The 22,739-nt window shown below is 46.2% G+C and overlaps 38 non-coding genes across 38 annotated transcripts; all 38 read left to right on the forward strand.

Moving 5' to 3' along the window:
* Window positions 1–70: 70 nt before the first annotated feature.
* Window positions 71–152, forward strand: trnal-aag (transfer RNA leucine (anticodon AAG)). Its single transcript has one exon. It is a non-coding gene; the product is annotated as a tRNA-Leu (tRNA).
* Window positions 153–897: 745 nt separating this feature from the next.
* Window positions 898–969, forward strand: trnam-cau (transfer RNA methionine (anticodon CAU)). Its single transcript has one exon. It is a non-coding gene; the product is annotated as a tRNA-Met (tRNA).
* Window positions 970–1,175: 206 nt separating this feature from the next.
* Window positions 1,176–1,257, forward strand: trnal-uag (transfer RNA leucine (anticodon UAG)). The gene has a single exon. It is a non-coding gene; the product is annotated as a tRNA-Leu (tRNA).
* Window positions 1,258–1,670: 413 nt separating this feature from the next.
* On the forward strand, window positions 1,671–1,752 carry trnal-aag (transfer RNA leucine (anticodon AAG)). The gene has a single exon. It is a non-coding gene; the product is annotated as a tRNA-Leu (tRNA).
* A 1,023-nt stretch (window positions 1,753–2,775) lies between these two features.
* trnal-uag (transfer RNA leucine (anticodon UAG)) lies at window positions 2,776–2,857 on the forward strand. Its single transcript has one exon. It is a non-coding gene; the product is annotated as a tRNA-Leu (tRNA).
* Window positions 2,858–3,270: 413 nt separating this feature from the next.
* trnal-aag (transfer RNA leucine (anticodon AAG)) lies at window positions 3,271–3,352 on the forward strand. The gene has a single exon. It is a non-coding gene; the product is annotated as a tRNA-Leu (tRNA).
* Window positions 3,353–4,375: 1,023 nt separating this feature from the next.
* On the forward strand, window positions 4,376–4,457 carry trnal-uag (transfer RNA leucine (anticodon UAG)). The gene has a single exon. It is a non-coding gene; the product is annotated as a tRNA-Leu (tRNA).
* A 413-nt stretch (window positions 4,458–4,870) lies between these two features.
* On the forward strand, window positions 4,871–4,952 carry trnal-aag (transfer RNA leucine (anticodon AAG)). Its single transcript has one exon. It is a non-coding gene; the product is annotated as a tRNA-Leu (tRNA).
* Window positions 4,953–5,439: 487 nt separating this feature from the next.
* On the forward strand, window positions 5,440–5,521 carry trnal-aag (transfer RNA leucine (anticodon AAG)). The gene has a single exon. It is a non-coding gene; the product is annotated as a tRNA-Leu (tRNA).
* Window positions 5,522–5,975: 454 nt separating this feature from the next.
* trnal-uag (transfer RNA leucine (anticodon UAG)) lies at window positions 5,976–6,057 on the forward strand. Its single transcript has one exon. It is a non-coding gene; the product is annotated as a tRNA-Leu (tRNA).
* Window positions 6,058–6,470: 413 nt separating this feature from the next.
* On the forward strand, window positions 6,471–6,552 carry trnal-aag (transfer RNA leucine (anticodon AAG)). Its single transcript has one exon. It is a non-coding gene; the product is annotated as a tRNA-Leu (tRNA).
* A 487-nt stretch (window positions 6,553–7,039) lies between these two features.
* Window positions 7,040–7,121, forward strand: trnal-aag (transfer RNA leucine (anticodon AAG)). Its single transcript has one exon. It is a non-coding gene; the product is annotated as a tRNA-Leu (tRNA).
* Window positions 7,122–7,575: 454 nt separating this feature from the next.
* trnal-uag (transfer RNA leucine (anticodon UAG)) lies at window positions 7,576–7,657 on the forward strand. The gene has a single exon. It is a non-coding gene; the product is annotated as a tRNA-Leu (tRNA).
* Window positions 7,658–8,070: 413 nt separating this feature from the next.
* trnal-aag (transfer RNA leucine (anticodon AAG)) lies at window positions 8,071–8,152 on the forward strand. The gene has a single exon. It is a non-coding gene; the product is annotated as a tRNA-Leu (tRNA).
* Window positions 8,153–9,175: 1,023 nt separating this feature from the next.
* Window positions 9,176–9,257, forward strand: trnal-uag (transfer RNA leucine (anticodon UAG)). The gene has a single exon. It is a non-coding gene; the product is annotated as a tRNA-Leu (tRNA).
* A 413-nt stretch (window positions 9,258–9,670) lies between these two features.
* On the forward strand, window positions 9,671–9,752 carry trnal-aag (transfer RNA leucine (anticodon AAG)). The gene has a single exon. It is a non-coding gene; the product is annotated as a tRNA-Leu (tRNA).
* A 487-nt stretch (window positions 9,753–10,239) lies between these two features.
* On the forward strand, window positions 10,240–10,321 carry trnal-aag (transfer RNA leucine (anticodon AAG)). Its single transcript has one exon. It is a non-coding gene; the product is annotated as a tRNA-Leu (tRNA).
* Window positions 10,322–10,775: 454 nt separating this feature from the next.
* On the forward strand, window positions 10,776–10,857 carry trnal-uag (transfer RNA leucine (anticodon UAG)). Its single transcript has one exon. It is a non-coding gene; the product is annotated as a tRNA-Leu (tRNA).
* Window positions 10,858–11,270: 413 nt separating this feature from the next.
* trnal-aag (transfer RNA leucine (anticodon AAG)) lies at window positions 11,271–11,352 on the forward strand. The gene has a single exon. It is a non-coding gene; the product is annotated as a tRNA-Leu (tRNA).
* Window positions 11,353–11,839: 487 nt separating this feature from the next.
* On the forward strand, window positions 11,840–11,921 carry trnal-aag (transfer RNA leucine (anticodon AAG)). The gene has a single exon. It is a non-coding gene; the product is annotated as a tRNA-Leu (tRNA).
* Window positions 11,922–12,375: 454 nt separating this feature from the next.
* Window positions 12,376–12,457, forward strand: trnal-uag (transfer RNA leucine (anticodon UAG)). Its single transcript has one exon. It is a non-coding gene; the product is annotated as a tRNA-Leu (tRNA).
* Window positions 12,458–12,870: 413 nt separating this feature from the next.
* Window positions 12,871–12,952, forward strand: trnal-aag (transfer RNA leucine (anticodon AAG)). Its single transcript has one exon. It is a non-coding gene; the product is annotated as a tRNA-Leu (tRNA).
* A 454-nt stretch (window positions 12,953–13,406) lies between these two features.
* Window positions 13,407–13,488, forward strand: trnal-uag (transfer RNA leucine (anticodon UAG)). Its single transcript has one exon. It is a non-coding gene; the product is annotated as a tRNA-Leu (tRNA).
* Window positions 13,489–13,901: 413 nt separating this feature from the next.
* Window positions 13,902–13,983, forward strand: trnal-aag (transfer RNA leucine (anticodon AAG)). Its single transcript has one exon. It is a non-coding gene; the product is annotated as a tRNA-Leu (tRNA).
* Window positions 13,984–14,470: 487 nt separating this feature from the next.
* Window positions 14,471–14,552, forward strand: trnal-aag (transfer RNA leucine (anticodon AAG)). Its single transcript has one exon. It is a non-coding gene; the product is annotated as a tRNA-Leu (tRNA).
* Window positions 14,553–15,006: 454 nt separating this feature from the next.
* Window positions 15,007–15,088, forward strand: trnal-uag (transfer RNA leucine (anticodon UAG)). The gene has a single exon. It is a non-coding gene; the product is annotated as a tRNA-Leu (tRNA).
* Window positions 15,089–15,501: 413 nt separating this feature from the next.
* On the forward strand, window positions 15,502–15,583 carry trnal-aag (transfer RNA leucine (anticodon AAG)). The gene has a single exon. It is a non-coding gene; the product is annotated as a tRNA-Leu (tRNA).
* Window positions 15,584–16,070: 487 nt separating this feature from the next.
* On the forward strand, window positions 16,071–16,152 carry trnal-aag (transfer RNA leucine (anticodon AAG)). Its single transcript has one exon. It is a non-coding gene; the product is annotated as a tRNA-Leu (tRNA).
* Window positions 16,153–16,606: 454 nt separating this feature from the next.
* On the forward strand, window positions 16,607–16,688 carry trnal-uag (transfer RNA leucine (anticodon UAG)). Its single transcript has one exon. It is a non-coding gene; the product is annotated as a tRNA-Leu (tRNA).
* A 413-nt stretch (window positions 16,689–17,101) lies between these two features.
* trnal-aag (transfer RNA leucine (anticodon AAG)) lies at window positions 17,102–17,183 on the forward strand. The gene has a single exon. It is a non-coding gene; the product is annotated as a tRNA-Leu (tRNA).
* A 487-nt stretch (window positions 17,184–17,670) lies between these two features.
* Window positions 17,671–17,752, forward strand: trnal-aag (transfer RNA leucine (anticodon AAG)). The gene has a single exon. It is a non-coding gene; the product is annotated as a tRNA-Leu (tRNA).
* Window positions 17,753–18,206: 454 nt separating this feature from the next.
* Window positions 18,207–18,288, forward strand: trnal-uag (transfer RNA leucine (anticodon UAG)). The gene has a single exon. It is a non-coding gene; the product is annotated as a tRNA-Leu (tRNA).
* A 413-nt stretch (window positions 18,289–18,701) lies between these two features.
* Window positions 18,702–18,783, forward strand: trnal-aag (transfer RNA leucine (anticodon AAG)). The gene has a single exon. It is a non-coding gene; the product is annotated as a tRNA-Leu (tRNA).
* Window positions 18,784–19,806: 1,023 nt separating this feature from the next.
* Window positions 19,807–19,888, forward strand: trnal-uag (transfer RNA leucine (anticodon UAG)). The gene has a single exon. It is a non-coding gene; the product is annotated as a tRNA-Leu (tRNA).
* Window positions 19,889–20,301: 413 nt separating this feature from the next.
* Window positions 20,302–20,383, forward strand: trnal-aag (transfer RNA leucine (anticodon AAG)). The gene has a single exon. It is a non-coding gene; the product is annotated as a tRNA-Leu (tRNA).
* Window positions 20,384–21,382: 999 nt separating this feature from the next.
* Window positions 21,383–21,464, forward strand: trnal-uag (transfer RNA leucine (anticodon UAG)). The gene has a single exon. It is a non-coding gene; the product is annotated as a tRNA-Leu (tRNA).
* A 217-nt stretch (window positions 21,465–21,681) lies between these two features.
* trnam-cau (transfer RNA methionine (anticodon CAU)) lies at window positions 21,682–21,753 on the forward strand. Its single transcript has one exon. It is a non-coding gene; the product is annotated as a tRNA-Met (tRNA).
* Window positions 21,754–21,960: 207 nt separating this feature from the next.
* On the forward strand, window positions 21,961–22,042 carry trnal-uag (transfer RNA leucine (anticodon UAG)). Its single transcript has one exon. It is a non-coding gene; the product is annotated as a tRNA-Leu (tRNA).
* The last annotated feature ends 697 nt before the right edge of the window (window positions 22,043–22,739 follow it).

Consider the following 22,739-nt stretch of genomic DNA (forward strand, 5'->3'; position numbering starts at 1 on the left):
GTTCAATAATTTTGGATATCGGCACTGTGTCTTTTCGGTGTCGCTACAGACACCGATGGGTTGAAGAGGAGGTAGTGTGGCCGAGTGGTCTAAGGCGCTGGATTAAGGCTCCAGTCTCTGAGGAGGCGTGGGTTCAAATCCCACCACTGCCAAATTAAGCTCCTGCTACTTGGAGTTACTAACCCTACAGTTGGTATCAAAGCAGGAAGTTGTAAACAATCCCTCTCTCTGACTCCCATCACAGAATGAAATGATAAGCTTCTGGGTTTTGCAAGTCCACTCAATTTTGCCTAAATTTCCCAGTCATTGAAAATCAAGAAATTGGTGTGAAATCAGTGAAATACAGGTTAAAACTCAAATACTACTAAGAGGAAGCAGAGTGGCGCAGCGGAAGCGTGCTGGGCCCATAACCCAGAGGTCGATGGATCGAAACCATCCTCTGCTACTTAATAAGTTCTTCAGGCCTTCTCTATGTGGTAGACTATTACCAAGAGTTGCCCAGCAACATACGCCAGTGACCCAAAAGCCTGCATCAGTGGTGGCCAAAGCTGAATGTTTGGGAAGTTCTTGCTCTTCATATTTGACGTTCAATAATGTGTCTTTTCGGTGTCGCTACAGACATTGATGGGCTCAAGAAGAGGTAGTGTGGCCGAGCGGTCTGAGGCGCTGGATTAAGGCTCCAGTCTCTCAGGAGGCGTGGGTTCAAATCCCACCACTGCCAAATCTTAGCTCCTGCTACTTGGAGTTTCTAGCCCTACACTGGGTATCTGCCATTACAGAATGAAATGATAAGCTTCTGGGTTTTGCAAGTCCACTCAATTTCCCAGTCATTGAAAATCAAGAAATTGGTGTGAAATCAGTGAAATACAGGTCAAAACTCAAACACCACTAACAGGAAGCAGAGTGGCGCAGTGGAAGCGTGCTGGGCCCATAACCCAGAGGTCGATGGATCGAAACCATCCTCTGCTAATTAATAAGTCCTTCAGGCCTTCTCTATGTGGTAGACTGTTACCAAGAGTTGCCCAGCGACATCCTGCGCTGACCCAAAAGCCAGTATCAATGGTGGCCAAAGCTGAATGTTTGGGAAGACACCTGGGAAATTCTTGCTCTTCATATTTGACGTACAATAATGTGTCTTTTCGGTGTCGCTACAGACATTGATGGGTTCGAAAGGAGGTAGTGTGGCCGAGTGGTCTAAGGCGCTGGATTTAGGCTCCAGTCTCTCTGGAGGCGTGGGTTCAAATCCCACCACTGCCATGTTTAGTCCCTGGTACTTGGAGTTTCTAGCCATAAACAGAGCAGGAAGTTGGAAAAGATCCCTCTCTGTCAGCATTACAGTATGGAAGTTGTTATGATAAGCTTCTGGGATTTGCAAGTCAGCTCAATTTTGCCTAAATTTCCCAGTCATTGAAAAACAAGAAATTGGTGTGAAATCGGAGAAATACAGGTTAAAACTCAACCACCACAAAAGGAAAGCAGAGTGGCGCAGCGGAAGCGTGCTGGGCCCATAACCCAGAGGTCGATGGATCGAAACCATCCTCTGCTAATTAATGCGTTGTTCGGGACATCTCTTCTCTTCTTCTGGCTATTAATATTTGACGTTCAATAATTTTGGATATCGGCACTGTGTCTTTTCGGTGTCGCTACAGACACCGATGGGTTGAAGAGGAGGTAGTGTGGCCGAGTGGTCTAAGGCGCTGGATTAAGGCTCCAGTCTCTGAGGAGGCGTGGGTTCAAATCCCACCACTGCCAAATTAAGCTCCTGCTACTTGGAGTTACTAACCCTACAGTTGGTATCAGAGCAGGAAGTTGTAAACAATCCCTCTCTCTGACTCCCATCACAGAATGAAATGATAAGCTTCTGGGTTTTGCAAGTCCACTCAATTTTGCCTAAATTTCCCAGTCATTGAAAATCAAGAAATTGGTGTGAAATCAGTGAAATACAGGTTAAAACTCAAATACTACTAAGAGGAAGCAGAGTGGCGCAGCGGAAGCGTGCTGGGCCCATAACCCAGAGGTCGATGGATCGAAACCATCCTCTGCTACTTAATAAGTTCTTCAGGCCTTCTCTATGTGGTAGACTATTACCAAGAGTTGCCCAGCAACATACGCCAGTGACCCAAAAGCCTGCATCAGTGGTGGCCAAAGCTGAATGTTTGGGAAGTTCTTGCTCTTCATATTTGACGTTCAATAATGTGTCTTTTCGGTGTCGCTACAGACATTGATGGGCTCAAGAAGAGGTAGTGTGGCCGAGCGGTCTGAGGCGCTGGATTAAGGCTCCAGTCTCTCAGGAGGCGTGGGTTCAAATCCCACCACTGCCAAATCTTAGCTCCTGCTACTTGGAGTTTCTAGCCCTACACTGGGTATCTGCCATTACAGAGTGAAATGACAAGCTTCTGGGTTTTGCAAGTCCACTCAATTTCCCAGTCATTGAAAATCAAGAAATTGGTGTGAAATCAGTGAAATACAGGTCAAAACTCAAACACCACTAACAGGAAGCAGAGTGGCGCAGCGGAAGCGTGCTGGGCCCATAACCCAGAGGTCGATGGATCGAAACCATCCTCTGCTAATTAATAAGTTCTTCAGGCCTTCTCTATGTGGTAGACTGTTACCAAGAGTTGCCCAGCGACATCCTGCGCTGACCCAAAAGCCAGTATCAATGGTGGCCAAAGCTGAATGTTTGGGAAGACACCTGGGAAATTCTTGCTCTTCATATTTGACGTACAATAATGTGTCTTTTCGGTGTCGCTACAGACATTGATGGGTTCGAAAGGAGGTAGTGTGGCCGAGTGGTCTAAGGCGCTGGATTTAGGCTCCAGTCTCTCTGGAGGCGTGGGTTCAAATCCCACCACTGCCATGTTTAGTCCCTGGTACTTGGAGTTTCTAGCCATAAACAGAGCAGGAAGTTGGAAAAGATCCCTCTCTGTCAGCATTACAGTATGGAAGTTGTTATGATAAGCTTCTGGGATTTGCAAGTCAGCTCAATTTTGCCTAAATTTCCCAGTCATTGAAAAACAAGAAATTGGTGTGAAATCGGAGAAATACAGGTTAAAACTCAACCACCACAAAAGGAAAGCAGAGTGGCGCAGCGGAAGCGTGCTGGGCCCATAACCCAGAGGTCGATGGATCGAAACCATCCTCTGCTAATTAATGCGTTGTTCGGGACATCTCTTCTCTTCTTCTGGCTATTAATATTTGACGTTCAATAATTTTGGATATCGGCACTGTGTCTTTTCGGTGTCGCTACAGACACCGATGGGTTGAAGAGGAGGTAGTGTGGCCGAGTGGTCTAAGGCGCTGGATTAAGGCTCCAGTCTCTGAGGAGGCGTGGGTTCAAATCCCACCACTGCCAAATTAAGCTCCTGCTACTTGGAGTTACTAACCCTACAGTTGGTATCAGAGCAGGAAGTTGTAAACAATCCCTCTCTCTGACTCCCATCACAGAATGAAATGATAAGCTTCTGGGTTTTGCAAGTCCACTCAATTTTGCCTAAATTTCCCAGTCATTGAAAATCAAGAAACTGGTGTGAAATCAGTGAAATACAGGTTAAAACTCAAATACTACTAAGAGGAAGCAGAGTGGCGCAGCGGAAGCGTGCTGGGCCCATAACCCAGAGGTCGATGGATCGAAACCATCCTCTGCTACTTAATAAGTTCTTCAGGCCTTCTCTATGTGGTAGCCTATTACCAAGAGTTGCCCAGCAACATACGCCAGTGACCCAAAAGCCTGCATCAGTGGTGGCCAAAGCTGAATGTTTGGGAAGTTCTTGCTCTTCATATTTGACGTACAATAATGTGTCTTTTCGGTGTCGCTACAGACATTGATGGGCTCAAGAAGAGCTAGTGTGGCCGAGCGGTCTAAGGCGCTGGATTAAGGCTCCAGTCTCTCAGGAGGCGTGGGTTCAAATCCCACCACTACCAAATCTTAGCTCCTGCTACTTGGAGTTTCTAGCCCTACACTGGGTATCTGCCATTACAGAATGAAATGATAAGCTTCTGGGTTTTGCAAGTCCACTCAATTTCCCAGTCATTGAAAATCAAGAAATTGGTGTGAAATCAGTGAAATACAGGTCAAAACTCAAACACCACTAACAGGAAGCAGAGTGGCGCAGCGGAAGCGTGCTGGGCCCATAACCCAGAGGTCGATGGATCGAAACCATCCTCTGCTAATTAATAAGTTCTTCAGGCCTTCTCTATGTGGTAGACTGTTACCAAGAGTTGCCCAGCGACATCCTGCGCTGACCCAAAAGCCAGTATCAATGGTGGCCAAAGCTGAATGTTTGGGAAGACACCTGGGAAATTCTTACTCTTCATATTTGACGTACAATAATGTGTCTTTTCGGTGCCGCTACAGACATTGATGGGTTCGAAAGGAGGTAGTGTGGCCGAGTGGTCTAAGGCGCTGGATTTAGGCTCCAGTCTCTCTGGAGGCGTGGGTTCAAATCCCACCACTGCCATGTTTAGTCCCTGGTACTTGGAGTTTCTAGCCATAAACAGAGCAGGAAGTTGGAAAAGATCCCTCTCTGTCAGCATTACAGTATGGAAGTTGTTATGATAAGCTTCTGGGATTTGCAAGTCAGCTCAATTTTGCCTAAATTTCCCAGTCATTGAAAAACAAGAAATTGGTGTGAAATCGGAGAAATACAGGTTAAAACTCAACCACCACAAAAGGAAAGCAGAGTGGCGCAGCGGAAGCGTGCTGGGCCCATAACCCAGAGGTCGATGGATCGAAACCATCCTCTGCTAATTAATGCGTTGTTCGGTACATCTCTTCTCTTCTTCTGGCTATTAATATTTGACGTTCAATAATTTTGGATATCGGCACTGTGTCTTTTCGGTGTCGCTACAGACACCGATGGGTTGAAGAGGAGGTAGTGTGGCCGAGTGGTCTAAGGCGCTGGATTAAGGCTCCAGTCTCTGAGGAGGCGTGGGTTCAAATCCCACCACTGCCAAATTAAGCTCCTGCTACTTGGAGTTACTAACCCTACAGTTGGTATCAGAGCAGGAAGTTGTAAACAATCCCTCTCTCTGACTCCCATCACAGAATGAAATGATAAGCTTCTGGGTTTTGCAAGTCCACTCAATTTTGCCTAAATTTCCCAGTCATTGAAAATCAAGAAATTGGTGTGAAATCAGTGAAATACAGGTTAAAACTCAAATACTACTAAGAGGAAGCAGAGTGGCGCAGCGGAAGCGTGCTGGGCCCATAACCCAGAGGTCGATGGATCGAAACCATCCTCTGCTACTTAATAAGTTCTTCAGGCCTTCTCTATGTGGTAGACTATTACCAAGAGTTGCCCAGCAACATACGCCAGTGACCCAAAAGCCTGCATCAGTGGTGGCCAAAGCTGAATGTTTGGGAAGTTCTTGCTCTTCATATTTGACGTTCAATAATGTGTCTTTTCGGTGTCGCTACAGACATTGATGGGCTCAAGAAGAGGTAGTGTGGCCGAGCGGTCTAAGGCGCTGGATTAAGGATCCAGTCTCTCAGGAGGCGTGGGTTCAAATCCCACCACTGCCAAATCTTAGCTCCTGCTACTTGGAGTTTCTAGCCCTACACTGGGTATCTGCCATTACAGAATGAAATGATAAGCTTCTGGGTTTTGCAAGTCCACTCAATTTCCCAGTCATTGAAAATCAAGAAATTGGTGTGAAATCAGTGAAATACAGGTCAAAACTCAAACACCACTAACAGGAAGCAGAGTGGCGCAGCGGAAGCGTGCTGGGCCCATAACCCAGAGGTCGATGGATCGAAACCATCCTCTGCTAATTAATAAGTTCTTCAGGCCTTCTCTATGTGGTAGACTGTTACCAAGAGTTGCCCAGCGACATCCTGCGCTGACCCAAAAGCCAGTATCAATGGTGGCCAAAGCTGAATGTTTGGGAAGACACCTGGGAAATTCTTGCTCTTCATATTTGACGTACAATAATGTGTCTTTTCGGTGTCGCTACAGACATTGATGGGTTCGAAAGGAGGTAGTGTGGCCGAGTGGTCTAAGGCGCTGGATTTAGGCTCCAGTCTCTCTGGAGGCGTGGGTTCAAATCCCACCACTGCCATGTTTAGTCCCTGGTACTTGGAGTTTCTAGCCATAAACAGAGCAGGAAGTTGGAAAAGATCCCTCTCTGTCAGCATTACAGTATGGAAGTTGTTATGATAAGCTTCTGGGATTTGCAAGTCAGCTCAATTTTGCCTAAATTTCCCAGTCATTGAAAAACAAGAAATTGGTGTGAAATCGGAGAAATACAGGTTAAAACTCAACCACCACAAAAGGAAAGCAGAGTGGCGCAGCGGAAGCGTGCTGGGCCCATAACCCAGAGGTCGATAGATCGAAACCATCCTCTGCTAATTAATGCGTTGTTCGGGACATCTTTTCTCTTCTTCTGGCTATTAATATTTGACGTTCAATAATTTTGGATATCGGCACTGTGTCTTTTCGGTGTCGCTACAGACACCGATGGGTTGAAGAGGAGGTAGTGTGGCCGAGTGGTCTAAGGCGCTGGATTAAGGCTCCAGTCTCTGAGGAGGCGTGGGTTCAAATCCCACCACTGCCAAATTAAGCTCCTGCTACTTGGAGTTACTAACCCTACAGTTGGTATCAGAGCAGGAAGTTGTAAACAATCCCTCTCTCTGACTCCCATCACAGAATGAAATGATAAGCTTCTGGGTTTTGCAAGTCCACTCAATTTTGCCTAAATTTCCCAGTCATTGAAAATCAAGAAATTGGTGTGAAATCAGTGAAATACAGGTTAAAACTCAAATACTACTAAGAGGAAGCAGAGTGGCGCAGCGGAAGCGTGCTGGGCCCATAACCCAGAGGTCGATGGATCGAAACCATCCTCTGCTACTTAATAAGTTCTTCAGGCCTTCTCTATGTGGTAGCCTATTACCAAGAGTTGCCCAGCAACATACGCCAGTGACCCAAAAGCCTGCATCAGTGGTGGCCAAAGCTGAATGTTTGGGAAGTTCTTGCTCTTCATATTTGACGTTCAATAATGTGTCTTTTCGGTGTCGCTACAGACATTGATGGGCTCAAGAAGAGGTAGTGTGGCCGAGCGGTCTAAGGCGCTGGATTAAGGCTCCAGTCTCTCAGGAGGCGTGGGTTCAAATCCCACCACTGCCAAATCTTAGCTCCTGCTACTTGGAGTTTCTAGCCCTACACTGGGTATCTGCCATTACAGAATGAAATGATAAGCTTCTGGGTTTTGCAAGTCCACTCAATTTCCCAGTCATTGAAAATCAAGAAATTGGTGTGAAATCAGTGAAATACAGGTCAAAACTCAAACACCACTAACAGGAAGCAGAGTGGCGCAGCGGAAGCGTGCTGGGCCCATAACCCAGAGGTCGATGGATCGAAACCATCCTCTGCTAATTAATAAGTTCTTCAGGCCTTCTCTATGTGGTAGACTGTTACCAAGAGTTGCCCAGCGACATCCTGCGCTGACCCAAAAGCCAGTATCAATGGTGGCCAAAGCTGAATGTTTGGGAAGACACCTGGGAAATTCTTGCTCTTCATATTTGACGTACAATAATGTGTCTTTTCGGTGTCGCTACAGACATTGATGGGTTCGAAAGGAGGTAGTGTGGCCGAGTGGTCTAAGGCGCTGGATTTAGGCTCCAGTCTCTCTGGAGGCGTGGGTTCAAATCCCACCACTGCCATGTTTAGTCCCTGGTACTTGGAGTTTCTAGCCATAAACAGAGCAGGAAGTTGGAAAAGATCCCTCTCTGTCAGCATTACAGTATGGAAGTTGTTATGATAAGCTTCTGGGATTTGCAAGTCAGCTCAATTTTGCCTAAATTTCCCAGTCATTGAAAAACAAGAAATTGGTGTGAAATCGGAGAAATACAGGTTAAAACTCAACCACCACAAAAGGAAAGCAGAGTGGTGCAGCGGAAGCGTGCTGGGCCCATAACCCAGAGGTCGATAGATCGAAACCATCCTCTGCTAATTAATGCGTTGTTCGGGACATCTCTTCTCTTCTTCTGGCTATTAATATTTGACGTTCAATAATTTTGGATATCGGCACTGTGTCTTTTCGGTGTCGCTACAGACACCGATGGGTTGAAGAGGAGGTAGTGTGGCCGAGTGGTCTAAGGCGCTGGATTAAGGCTCCAGTCTCTGAGGAGGCGTGGGTTCAAATCCCACCACTGCCAAATTAAGCTCCTGCTACTTGGAGTTACTAACCCTACAGTTGGTATCAGAGCAGGAAGTTGTAAACAATCCCTCTCTCTGACTCCCATCACAGAATGAAATGATAAGCTTCTGGGTTTTGCAAGTCCACTCAATTTTGCCTAAATTTCCCAGTCATTGAAAATCAAGAAATTGGTGTGAAATCAGTGAAATACAGGTTAAAACTCAAATACTACTAAGAGGAAGCAGAGTGGCGCAGCGGAAGCGTGCTGGGCCCATAACCCAGAGGTCGATGGATCGAAACCATCCTCTGCTACTTAATAAGTTCTTCAGGCCTTCTCTATGTGGTAGCCTATTACCAAGAGTTGCCCAGCAACATACGCCAGTGACCCAAAAGCCTGCATCAGTGGTGGCCAAAGCTGAATGTTTGGGAAGTTCTTGCTCTTCATATTTGACGTACAATAATGTGTCTTTTCGGTGTCGCTACAGACATTGATGGGCTCAAGAAGAGGTAGTGTGGCCGAGCGGTCTAAGGCGCTGGATTAAGGCTCCAGTCTCTCAGGAGGCGTAGGTTCAAATCCCACCACTGCCAAATCTTAGCTCCTGCTACTTGGAGTTTCTAGCCCTACACTGGGTATCTGCCATTACAGAATGAAATGATAAGCTTCTGGGTTTTGCAAGTCCACTCAATTTCCCAGTCATTGAAAATCAAGAAATTGGTGTGAAATCAGTGAAATACAGGTCAAAACTCAAACACCACTAACAGGAAGCAGAGTGGCGCAGCGGAAGCGTGCTGGGCCCATAACCCAGAGGTCGATGGATCGAAACCATCCTCTGCTAATTAATAAGTTCTTCAGGCCTTCTCTATGTGGTAGACTGTTACCAAGAGTTGCCCAGCGACATCCTGCGCTGACCCAAAAGCCAGTATCAATGGTGGCCAAAGCTGAATGTTTGGGAAGACACCTGGGAAATTCTTGCTCTTCATATTTGACGTACAATAATGTGTCTTTTCGGTGTCGCTACAGACATTGATGGGTTCGAAAGGAGGTAGTGTGGCCGAGTGGTCTAAGGCGCTGGATTTAGGCTCCAGTCTCTCTGGAGGCGTGGGTTCAAATCCCACCACTGCCATGTTTAGTCCCTGGTACTTGGAGTTTCTAGCCATAAACAGAGCAGGAAGTTGGAAAAGATCCCTCTCTGTCAGCATTACAGTATGGAAGTTGTTATGATAAGCTTCTGGGATTTGCAAGTCAGCTCAATTTTGCCTAAATTTCCCAGTCATTGAAAAACAAGAAATTGGTGTGAAATCGGAGAAATACAGGTTAAAACTCAACCACCACAAAAGGAAAGCAGAGTGGCGCAGCGGAAGCGTGCTGGGCCCATAACCCAGAGGTCGATGGATCGAAACCATCCTCTGCTAATTAATGCGTTGTTCGGGACATCTTTTCTCTTCTTCTGGCTATTAATATTTGACGTTCAATAATTTTGGATATCGGCACTGTGTCTTTTCGGTGTCGCTACAGACACCGATGGGTTGAAGAGGAGGTAGTGTGGCCGAGTGGTCTAAGGCGCTGGATTAAGGCTCCAGTCTCTGAGGAGGCGTGGGTTCAAATCCCACCACTGCCAAATTAAGCTCCTGCTACTTGGAGTTACTAACCCTACAGTTGGTATCAGAGCAGGAAGTTGTAAACAATCCCTCTCTCTGACTCCCATCACAGAATGAAATGATAAGCTTCTGGGTTTTGCAAGTCCACTCAATTTTGCCTAAATTTCCCAGTCATTGAAAATCAAGAAATTGGTGTGAAATCAGTGAAATACAGGTTAAAACTCAAATACTACTAAGAGGAAGCAGAGTGGCGCAGCGGAAGCGTGCTGGGCCCATAACCCAGAGGTCGATGGATCGAAACCATCCTCTGCTACTTAATAAGTTCTTCAGGCCTTCTCTATGTGGTAGCCTATTACCAAGAGTTGCCCAGCAACATACGCCAGTGACCCAAAAGCCTGCATCAGTGGTGGCCAAAGCTGAATGTTTGGGAAGTTCTTGCTCTTCATATTTGACGTACAATAATGTGTCTTTTCGGTGTCGCTACAGACATTGATGGGCTCAAGAAGAGGTAGTGTGGCCGAGCGGTCTAAGGCGCTGGATTAAGGCTCCAGTCTCTCAGGAGGCGTGGGTTCAAATCCCACCACTGCCAAATCTTAGCTCCTGCTACTTGGAGTTTCTAGCCCTACACTGGGTATCTGCCATTACAGAATGAAATGATAAGCTTCTGGGTTTTGCAAGTCCACTCAATTTCCCAGTCATTGAAAATCAAGAAATTGGTGTGAAATCAGTGAAATACAGGTCAAAACTCAAACACCACTAACAGGAAGCAGAGTGGCGCAGCGGAAGCGTGCTGGGCCCATAACCCAGAGGTCGATGGATCGAAACCATCCTCTGCTAATTAATAAGTTCTTCAGGCCTTCTCTATGTGGTAGACTGTTACCAAGAGTTGCCCAGCGACATCCTGCGCTGACCCAAAAGCCAGTATCAATGGTGGCCAAAGCTGAATGTTTGGGAAGACACCTGGGAAATTCTTGCTCTTCATATTTGACGTACAATAATGTGTCTTTTCGGTGTCGCTACAGACATTGATGGGTTCGAAAGGAGGTAGTGTGGCCGAGTGGTCTAAGGCGCTGGATTTAGGCTCCAGTCTCTCTGGAGGCGTGGGTTCAAATCCCACCACTGCCATGTTTAGTCCCTGGTACTTGGAGTTTCTAGCCATAAACAGAGCAGGAAGTTGGAAAAGATCCCTCTCTGTCAGCATTACAGTATGGAAGTTGTTATGATAAGCTTCTGGGATTTGCAAGTCAGCTCAATTTTGCCTAAATTTCCCAGTCATTGAAAAACAAGAAATTGGTGTGAAATCGGAGAAATACAGGTTAAAACTCAACCACCACAAAAGGAAAGCAGAGTGGCGCAGCGGAAGCGTGCTAGGCCCATAACCCAGAGGTCGATGGATCGAAACCATCCTCTGCTAATTAATGCGTTGTTCAGGACATCTCTTCTCTTCTTCTGGCTATTAATATTTGACGTTCAATAATTTTGGATATCGGCACTGTGTCTTTTCGGTGTCGCTACAGACACCGATGGGTTGAAGAGGAGGTAGTGTGGCCGAGTGGTCTAAGGCGCTGGATTAAGGCTCCAGTCTCTGAGGAGGCGTGGGTTCAAATCCCACCACTGCCAAATTAAGCTCCTGCTACTTGGAGTTACTAACCCTACAGTTGGTATCAGAGCAGGAAGTTGTAAACAATCCCTCTCTCTGACTCCCATCACAGAATGAAATGATAAGCTTCTGGGTTTTGCAAGTCCACTCAATTTTGCCTAAATTTCCCAGTCATTGAAAATCAAGAAATTGGTGTGAAATCAGTGAAATACAGGTTAAAACTCAAATACTACTAAGAGGAAGCAGAGTGGCGCAGCGGAAGCGTGCTGGGCCCATAACCCAGAGGTCGATGGATCGAAACCATCCTCTGCTACTTAATAAGTTCTTCAGGCCTTCTCTATGTGGTAGCCTATTACCAAGAGTTGCCCAGCAACATACGCCAGTGACCCAAAAGCCTGCATCAGTGGTGGCCAAAGCTGAATGTTTGGGAAGTTCTTGCTCTTCATATTTGACGTACAATAATGTGTCTTTTCGGTGTCGCTACAGACATTGATGGGCTCAAGAAGAGGTAGTGTGGCCGAGCGGTCTAAGGCGCTGGATTAAGGCTCCAGTCTCTCAGGAGGCGTGGGTTCAAATCCCACCACTGCCAAATCTTAGCTCCTGCTACTTGGAGTTTCTAGCCCTACACTGGGTATCTGCCATTACAGAATGAAATGATAAGCTTCTTGGTTTTGCAAGTCCACTCAATTTCCCAGTCATTGAAAATCAAGAAATTGGTGTGAAATCAGTGAAATACAGGTCAAAACTCAAACACCACTAACAGGAAGCAGAGTGGCGCAGCGGAAGCGTGCTGGGCCCATAACCCAGAGGTCGATGGATCGAAACCATCCTCTGCTAATTAATAAGTTCTTCAGGCCTTCTCTATGTGGTAGACTGTTACCAAGAGTTGCCCAGCGACATCCTGCGCTGACCCAAAAGCCAGTATCAATGGTGGCCAAAGCTGAATGTTTGGGAAGACACCTGGGAAATTCTTGCTCTTCATATTTGAAGTACAATAATGTGTCTTTTCGGTGTCGCTACAGACATTGATGGGTTCGAAAGGAGGTAGTGTGGCCGAGTGGTCTAAGGCGCTGGATTTAGGCTCCAGTCTCTCTGGAGGCGTGGGTTCAAATCCCACCACTGCCATGTTTAGTCCCTGGTACTTGGAGTTTCTAGCCATAAACAGAGCAGGAAGTTGGAAAAGATCCCTCTCTGTCAGCATTACAGTATGGAAGTTGTTATGATAAGCTTCTGGGATTTGCAAGTCAGCTCAATTTTGCCTAAATTTCCCAGTCATTGAAAAACAAGAAATTGGTGTGAAATCGGAGAAATACAGGTTAAAACTCAACCACCACAAAAGGAAAGCAGAGTGGCACAGCGGAAGCGTGCTGGGCCCATAACCCAGAGGTCGATGGATCGAAACCATCCTCTGCTAATTAATGAGTTGTTCGGGACATCTCTTCTCTTCTTCTGGCTATTAATATTTGACGTTCAATAATTTTGGATATCGGCACTGTGTCTTTTCGGTGTCGCTACAGACACCGATGGGTTGAAGAGGAGGTAGTGTGGCCGAGTGGTCTAAGGCGCTGGATTAAGGCTCCAGTCTCTCAGGAGGCGTGGGTTCAAATCCCACCACTGCCAAATCTTAGCTCCTGCTACTTGGAGTTTCTAGCCCTACACTGGGTATCTGCCATTACAGAATGAAATGACAAGCTTCTTGGTTTTGCAAGTCCACTCAATTTCCCAGTCATTGAAAATCAAGAAATTGGTGTGAAATCAGTGAAATACAGGTCAAAACTCAAACACCACTAACAGGAAGCAGAGTGGCGCAGCGGAAGCGTGCTGGGCCCATAACCCAGAGGTCGATGGATCGAAACCATCCTCTGCTAATTAATAAGTTCTTCAGGCCTTCTCTATGTGGTAGACTGTTACCAAGAGTTGCCCAGCGACATCCTGCGCTGACCCAAAAGCCAGTATCAATGGTGGCCAAAGCTGAATGTTTGGGAAGACACCTGGGAAATTCTTGCTCTTCATATTTGACGTACAATAATGTGTCTTTTCGGTGTCGCTACAGACATTGATGGGTTCGAAAGGAGGTAGTGTGGCCGAGTGGTCTAAGGCGCTGGATTTAGGCTCCAGTCTCTCTGGAGGCGTGGGTTCAAATCCCACCACTGCCATGTTTAGTCCCTGGTACTTGGAGTTTCTAGCCATAAACAGAGCAGGAAGTTGGAAAAGATCCCTCTCTGTCAGCATTACAGTATGGAAGTTGTTATGATAAGCTTCTGGGATTTGCAAGTCAGCTCAATTTTGCCTAAATTTCCCAGTCATTGAAAAACAAGAAATTGGTGTGAAATCGGAGAAATACAGGTTAAAACTCAACCACCACAATAGGAAAGCAGAGTGGCGCAGCGGAAGCGTGCTGGGCCCATAACCCAGAGGTCGATGGATCGAAACCATCCTCTGCTAATTAATGAATTGTTCGGGACATCTCTTCTCTTCTTCTGGCTATTAATATTTGACGTTCAATAATTTTGGATATCGGCACTGTGTGTTTTCGGTGTCGCTACAGACACCGATGGGTTGAAGAGGAGGTAGTGTGGCCGAGTGGTCTAAGGCGCTGGATTAAGGCTCCAGTCTCTGAGGAGGCGTGGGTTCAAATCCCACCACTGCCAAATTAAGCTCCTGCTACTTGGAGTTACTAACCCTACAGTTGGTATCAGAGCAGGAAGTTGTAAACAATCCCTCTCTCTGACTCCCATCACAGAATGAAATGATAAGCTTCTGGGTTTTGCAAGTCCACTCAATTTTGCCTAAATTTCCCAGTCATTGAAAATCAAGAAATTGGTGTGAAATCAGTGAAATACAGGTTAAAACTCAAATACTACTAAGAGGAAGCAGAGTGGCGCAGCGGAAGCGTGCTGGGCCCATAACCCAGAGGTCGATGGATCGAAACCATCCTCTGCTACTTAATAAGTTCTTCAGGCCTTCTCTATGTGGTAGACTATTACCAAGAGTTGCCCAGCAACATACGCCAGTGACCCAAAAGCCTGCATCAGTGGTGGCCAAAGCTGAATGTTTGGGAAGTTCTTGCTCTTCATATTTGACGTTCAATAATGTGTCTTTTCGGTGTCGCTACAGACATTGATGGGCTCAAGAAGAGGTAGTGTGGCCGAGCGGTCTAAGGCGCTGGATTAAGGCTCCAGTCTCTCAGGAGGCGTGGGTTCAAATCCCACCACTGCCAAATCTTAGCTCCTGCTACTTGGAGTTTCTAGCCCTACACTGGGTATCTGCCATTACAGAATGAAATGACAAACTTCTGGGTTTTGCAAGTCCACTCAATTTCCCAGTCATTGAAAATCAAGAAATTGGTGTGAAATCAGTGAAATACAGGTCAAAACTCAAACACCACTAACAGGAAGCAGAGTGGCGCAGCGGAAGCGTGCTGGGCCCATAACCCAGAGGTCGATGGATCGAAACCATCCTTTGCTAATTAATAAGTTCTTCAGGCCTTCTCTATGTGGTAGACTGTTACCAAGAGTTGCCCAGCGACATCCTGCGCTGACCCAAAAGCCAGTATCAATGGTGGCCAAAGCTGAATGTTTGGGAAGACACCTGGGAAATTCTTGCTATTCATATTTGACGTACAATAATGTGTCTTTTCGGTGTCGCTACAGACATTGATGGGTTCGAAAGGAGGTAGTGTGGCCGAGTGGTCTAAGGCGCTGGATTTAGGCTCCAGTCTCTCAGGAGGCGTGGGTTCAAATCCCACCACTGCCATGTTTAGTCCCTGGTACTTGGAGTTTCTAGCCATAAACAGAGCAGGAAGTTGGAAAAGATCCCTCTCTGTCAGCATTACAGTATGGAAGTTGTTATGATAAGCTTCTGGGATTTGCAAGTCAGCTCAATTTTGCCTAAATTTCCCAGTCATTGAAAAACAAGAAATTGGTGTGAAATCGGAGAAATACAGGTTAAAACTCAACCACCACAAAAGGAAAGCAGAGTGGCGCAGCGGAAGCGTGCTGGGCCCATAACCCAGAGGTCGATGGATCGAAACCATCCTCTGCTAATTAATGCGTTGTTCGGGACATCTCTTCTCTTCTTCTGGCTATTAATATTTGACGTTCAATAATTTTGGATATCGGCACTGTGTCTTTTCGGTGTCGCTACAGACACCGATGGGTTGAAGAGGAGGTAGTGTGGCCGAGTGGTCTAAGGCGCTGGATTAAGGCTCCAGTCTCTGAGGAGGCGTGGGTTCAAATCCCACCACTGCCAAATTAAGCTCCTGCTACTTGGAGTTACTAACCCTACAGTTGGTATCAGAGCAGGAAGTTGTAAACAATCCCTCTCTCTGACTCCCATCACAGAATGAAATGATAAGCTTCTGGGTTTTGCAAGTCCACTCAATTTTGCCTAAATTTCCCAGTCATTGAAAATCAAGAAATTGGTGTGAAATCAGTGAAATACAGGTTAAAACTCAAATACTAGTAAGAGGAAGCAGAGTGGCGCAGCGGAAGCGTGCTGGGCCCATAACCCAGAGGTCGATGGATCGAAACCATCCTCTGCTACTTAATAAGTTCTTCAGGCCTTCTCTATGTGGTAGACTATTACCAAGAGTTGCCCAGCAACATACGCCAGTGACCCAAAAGCCTGCATCAGTGGTGGCCAAAGCTGAATGTTTGGGAAGTTCTTGCTCTTCATATTTGACGTTCAATAATGTGTCTTTTCGGTGTCGCTACAGACATTGATGGGCTCAAGAAGAGGTAGTGTGGCCGAGCGGTCTAAGGCGCTGGATTAAGGCTCCAGTCTCTCAGGAGGCGTGGGTTCAAATCCCACCACTGCCAAATCTTAGCTCCTGCTACTTGGAGTTTCTAGCCCTACACTGGGTATCTGCCATTACAGAATGAAATGACAAGCTTCTGGGTTTTGCAAGTCCACTCAATTTCCCAGTCATTGAAAATCAAGAAATTGGTGTGAAATCAGTGAAATACAGGTCATAACTCAAACACCACTAACAGGAAGCAGAGTGGCGCAGCGGAAGCGTGCTGGGCCCATAACCCAGAGGTCGATGGATCGAAACCATCCTCTGCTAATTAATAAGTTCTTCAGGCCTTCTCTATGTGGTAGAATGTTACCAAGAGTTGCCCAGCGACATCCTGCGCTGACCCAAAAGCCAGTATCAATGGTGGCCAAAGCTGAATGTTTGGGAAGACACCTGGGAAATTCTTGCTCTTCATATTTGACGTACAATAATGTGTCTTTTCGGTGTCGCTACAGACATTGATGGGTTCGAAAGGAGGTAGTGTGGCCGAGTGGTCTAAGGCGCTGGATTTAGGCTCCAGTTTCTCTGGAGGCGTGGGTTCAAATCCCACCACTGCCATGTTTAGTCCCTGGTACTTGGAGTTTCTAGCCATAAACAGAGCAGGAAGTTGGAAAAGATCCCTCTCTGTCAGCATTACAGTATGGAAGTTGTTATGATAAGCTTCTGGGATTTGCAAGTCAGCTCAATTTTGCCTAAATTTCCCAGTCATTGAAAAACAAGAAATTGGTGTGAAATCGGAGAAATACAGGTTAAAACTCAACCACCACAAAAGGAAAGCAGAGTGGCGCAGCGGAAGCGTGCTGGGCCCATAACCCAGAGGTCGATGGATCGAAACCATCCTCTGCTAATCAATGCGTTGTTCGGGACATCTCTTCTCTTCTTCTGGCTATTAATATTTGACGTTCAATAATTTTGGATATCGGCACTGTGTCTTTTCGGTGTCGCTACAGACACCGATGGGTTGAAGAGGAGGTAGTGTGGCCGAGTGGTCTAAGGCGCTGGATTAAGGCTCCAGTCTCTGAGGAGGCGTGGGTTCAAATCCCACCACTGCCAAATTAAGCTCCTGCTACTTGGAGTTACTAACCCTACAGTTGGTATCAGAGCAGGAAGTTGTAAACAATCCCTCTCTCTGACTCCCATCACAGAATGAAATGATAAGCTTCTGGGTTTTGCAAGTCCACTCAATTTTGCCTAAATTTCCCAGTCATTGAAAATCAAGAAATTGGTGTGAAATCAGTGAAATACAGGTCAAAACTCAAACACCATTAACAGGAAGCAGAGTGGCGCAGCGGGAGCGTGCTGGGCCCATAACCCAGAGGTCGATGGATCGAAACCATCCTCTGCTACTTAATAAGTTCTTCAGGCCTTCTCTATGTGGTAGACTATTACCAAGAGTTGCCCAGCAACATACGCCAGTGACCCAAAAGCCTGCATCAGTGGTGGCCAAAGCTGAATGTTTGGGAAGTTCTTGCTCTTCATATTTGACGTTCAATAATGTGTCTTTTCGGTGTCGCTACAGACATTGATGGGCTCAAGAAGAGGTAGTGTGGCCGAGCGGTCTAAGGCGCTGGATTAAGGCTCCAGTCTCTCAGGAGGCGTGGGTTCAAATCCCACCACTGCCAAATCTTAGCTCCTGCTACTTGGAGTTTCTAGCCCTACACTGGGTATCTGCCATTACAGAATGAAATGATAAGCTTCTGGGTTTTGCAAGTCCACTCAATTTCCCAGTCATTGAAAATCAAGAAATTGGTGTGAAATCAGTGAAATACAGGTCAAAACTCAAACACCACTAACAGGAAGCAGAGTGGCGCAGCGGAAGCGTGCTGGGCCCATAACCCAGAGGTCGATGGATCGAAACCATCCTCTGCTAATTAATAAGTTCTTCAGGCCTTCTCTATGTGGTAGACTGTTACCAAGAGTTGCCCAGCGACATCCTGCACTGACCCAAAAGCCAGTATCAATGGTGGCCAAAGCTGAATGTTTGGGAAGACACCTGGGAAATTCTTGCTCTTCATATTTGACGTACAATAATGTGTCTTTTCGGTGTCGCTACAGACATTGATGGGTTCGAAAGGAGGTAGTGTGGCCGAGTGGTCTAAGGCGCTGGATTTAGGCTCCAGTCTCTCTGGAGGCGTGGGTTCAAATCCCACCACTGCCATGTTTAGTCCCTGGTACTTGGAGTTTCTAGCCATAAACAGAGCAGGAAGTTGGAAAAGATCCCTCTCTGTCAGCATTACAGTATGGAAGTTGTTATGATAAGCTTCTGGGATTTGCAAGTCAGCTCAATTTTGCCTAAATTTCCCAGTCATTGAAAAACAAGAAATTGGTGTGAAATCGGAGAAATACAGGTTAAAACTCAACCACCACAAAAGGAAAGCAGAGTGGCGCAGCGGAAGCGTGCTGGGCCCATAACCCAGAGGTCGATAGATCGAAACCATCCTCTGCTAATTAATGCGTTGTTCGGGACATCTCTTCTCTTCTTCTGGCTATTAATATTTGACGTTCAATAATTTTGGATATCGGCACTGTGTCTTTTCGGTGTCGCTACAGACACCGATGGGTTGAAGAGGAGGTAGTGTGGCCGAGTGGTCTAAGGCGCTGGATTAAGGCTCCAGTCTCTGAGGAGGCGTGGGTTCAAATCCCACCACTGCCAAATTAAGCTCCTGCTACTTGGAGTTACTAACCCTACAGTTGGTATCAGAGCAGGAAGTTGTAAACAATCCCTCTCTCTGACTCCCATCACAGAATGAAATGATAAGCTTCTGGGTTTTGCAAGTCCACTCAATTTTGCCTAAATTTCCCAGTCATTGAAAATCAAGAAATTGGTGTGAAATCAGTGAAATACAGGTTAAAACTCAAATACTACTAAGAGGAAGCAGAGTGGCGCAGCGGAAGCGTGCTGGGCCCATAACCCAGAGGTCGATGGATCGAAACCATCCTCTGCTACTTAATAAGTTCTTCAGGCCTTCTCTATGTGGTAGCCTATTACCAAGAGTTGCCCAGCAACATACGCCAGTGACCCAAAAGCCTGCATCAGTGGTGGCCAAAGCTGAATGTTTGGGAAGTTCTTGCTCTTCATATTTGACGTACAATAATGTGTCTTTTCGGTGTCGCTACAGACATTGATGGGCTCAAGAAGAGCTAGTGTGGCCGAGCGGTCTAAGGCGCTGGATTAAGGCTCCAGTCTCTCAGGAGGCGTGGGTTCAAATCCCACCACTTCCAAATCTTAGCTCCTGCTACTTGGAGTTTCTAGCCCTACACTGGGTATCTGCCATTACAGAATGAAATGATAAGCTTCTGGGTTTTGCAAGTCCACTCAATTTCCCAGTCATTGAAAATCAAGAAATTGGTGTGAAATCAGTGAAATACAGGTCAAAACTCAAACACCACTAACAGGAAGCAGAGTGGCGCAGCGGAAGCGTGCTGGGCCCATAACCCAGAGGTCGATGGATCGAAACCATCCTCTGCTAATTAATAAGTTCTTCAGGCCTTCTCTATGTGGTAGACTGTTACCAAGAGTTGCCCAGCGACATCCTGCACTGACCCAAAAGCCAGTATCAATGGTGGCCAAAGCTGAATGTTTGGGAAGACACCTGGGAAATTCTTGCTCTTCATATTTGACGTACAATAATGTGTCTTTTCGGTGTCGCTACAGACATTGATGGGTTCGAAAGGAGGTAGTGTGGCCGAGTGGTCTAAGGCGCTGGATTTAGGCTCCAGTCTCTCTGGAGGCGTGGGTTCAAATCCCACCACTGCCATGTTTAGTCCCTGGTACTTGGAGTTTCTAGCCATAAACAGAGCAGGAAGTTGGAAAAGATCCCTCTCTGTCAGCATTACAGTATGGAAGTTGTTATGATAAGCTTCTGGGATTTGCAAGTCAGCTCAATTTTGCCTAAATTTCCCAGTCATTGAAAAACAAGAAATTGGTGTGAAATCGGAGAAATACAGGTTAAAACTCAACCACCACAAAAGGAAAGCAGAGTGGCGCAGCGGAAGCGTGCTGGGCCCATAACCCAGAGGTCGATAGATCGAAACCATCCTCTGCTAATTAATGCGTTGTTCGGGACATCTCTTCTCTTCTTCTGGCTATTAATATTTGACGTTCAATAATTTTGGATATCGGCACTGTGTCTTTTCGGTGTCGCTACAGACACCGATGGGTTGAAGAGGAGGTAGTGTGGCCGAGTGGTCTAAGGCGCTGGATTAAGGCTCCAGTCTCTGAGGAGGCGTGGGTTCAAATCCCACCACTGCCAAATTAAGCTCCTGCTACTTGGAGTTACTAACCCTACAGTTGGTATCAGAGCAGGAAGTTGTAAACAATCCCTCTCTCTGACTCCCATCACAGAATGAAATGATAAGCTTCTGGGTTTTGCAAGTCCACTCAATTTTGCCTAAATTTCCCAGTCATTGAAAATCAAGAAATTGGTGTGAAATCAGTGAAATACAGGTTAAAACTCAAATACTACTAAGAGGAAGCAGAGTGGCGCAGCGGAAGCGTGCTGGGCCCATAACCCAGAGGTCGATGGATCGAAACCATCCTCTGCTACTTAATAAGTTCTTCAGGCCTTCTCTATGTGGTAGCCTATTACCAAGAGTTGCCCAGCAACATACGCCAGTGACCCAAAAGCCTGCATCAGTGGTGGCCAAAGCTGAATGTTTGGGAAGTTCTTGCTCTTCATATTTGACGTACAATAATGTGTCTTTTCGGTGTCGCTACAGACATTGATGGGCTCAAGAAGAGCTAGTGTGGCCGAGCGGTCTAAGGCGCTGGATTAAGGCTCCAATCTCTCAGGAGGCGTGGGTTCAAATCCCACCACTGCCAAATCTTAGCTCCTGCTACTTGGAGTTTCTAGCCCTACACTGGGTATCTGCCATTACAGAATGAAATGATAAGCTTCTGGGTTTTGCAAGTCCACTCAATTTTGCCTAAATTTCCCAGTCATTGAAAATCAAGAAATTGGTGTGAAATCGGAGAAATACAGGTTAAAACTCAACCACCACAAAAGGAAAGCAGAGTGGCGCAGCGGAAGCGTGCTGGGCCCATAACCCAGAGGTCGATGGATCGAAACCATCCTCTGCTAATTAATGAGTTGTTCGGGACATCTCTTCTCTTCTTCTGGCTATTAATATTTGACGTTCAATAATTTTGGATATCGGCACTGTGTCTTTTCGGTGTCGCTACCATTGCATTATTTGATGTTCAATAATGTGTCTTTTTGCTGTCACTACAGACATCGATGGGTTCAAGAACAGGTAGTGTGGCCGAGTGGTCTAAGGCGCTGGATTTAGGCTCCAGTCTCTCTGGAGGCGTGGGTTCAAATCCCACCACTGCCATGTTTATCCCCTGGTACTTGGAGTTTCTATCCATAAACAGAGCAGGAAGTTGGAAAAGATGCCTCTCTGTCAGCATTACAGTGTGAAAGTTGTTATGATAAGCTTCTGGGTTTTGCAAGTCCACTCAATTTTGCCAAAATTTCCCAGTCATTGAAAAACAAGAAATTGGTGTGAAATCAGTGAAATACAGGTTAAAACTCAACCACCACAAAAGGAAAGCAGAGTGGCGCAGTGGAAGCGTGCTGGGCCCATAACCCAGAGGTCGATGGATCGAAACCATCCTCTGCTACTTAATAAGTTCTTCAGGCCTTCTCTATGTGGTATTTTATTACCAAGAGTTGCCCAGCGACATCCTCCGCTGACCCAAAAGTCAGTTTCAATGGTGGCCAAAGCTGAATGTTTGGGAAGACACCTGGGAAATTCTTGCTCTTCATATTTGACGTTCAATAATTTGTCTTTTCGGTGTCGCTACAGACATCGATGGGTTCGAAAAGGAGGTAGTGTGGCCGAGTGGTATAAGGCGCTGGATTTAGGCTCCAGTCTCTCTGGAGGCGTTGGTTCAAATCCCATCACTGCCAAATTAAGCTCCTGCTACTTGGAGTTTCTAACCCTACAGTTGGTATCAGAGCAGCTGTTACAGAGTGGAAGTTGTCTTGATAAGCTCCTGGCTTTTGCAAGTCCACTCAATTTTGCCTAAATTTTCCAGGCGTTTACAAATAAGAAATTGGTTTGGAATCCGACTCCAAAACTTAAAAGTTGACGGCTAGGAACCATCATCTCCTAATTATCAATTCTTTCAATCAGGAAGGCACCATACAGTTTCTGTATCGTCCATCCACGCTCCCATTGCCAAGTTTTCTTGTGAATATACACCATATGCCACCAGTTGCTTAACAACTCCTGCCCCCTTGCTGCTGTAATGGACACCTTAATTAAGTTGCAGCTCTGATAAAATGCCTTTGTGTCCGGTTACGTTGCCGAGCGGTCTAAGGCGCTGGATTAAGGCTCCAGTCTCTAAGGAGGTGTGGGTTATGTATATATAAGTGTATATATGTATATGTATGTGGAGCTTACCATGGCAGTGGTGGGATTTGAACCATATATATATATATATATATATACATACACACACACACACACACACACACACACACACACACACACACACACACACACACACAGTGGCTTGTAGGAGTTAAAACCATCAAGACACTGAGGCCTGTAGAGAAAAAAGGTAATTTCCAACATATTTATATCTACATGTGCTGTTCTCTC

The sequence above is a fragment of the Scomber scombrus genome, chromosome 9, assembly GCF_963691925.1.
Source record: "Scomber scombrus chromosome 9, fScoSco1.1, whole genome shotgun sequence".
In the NCBI taxonomy this organism is placed as follows: Eukaryota; Metazoa; Chordata; class Actinopteri; order Scombriformes; family Scombridae; genus Scomber; species Scomber scombrus.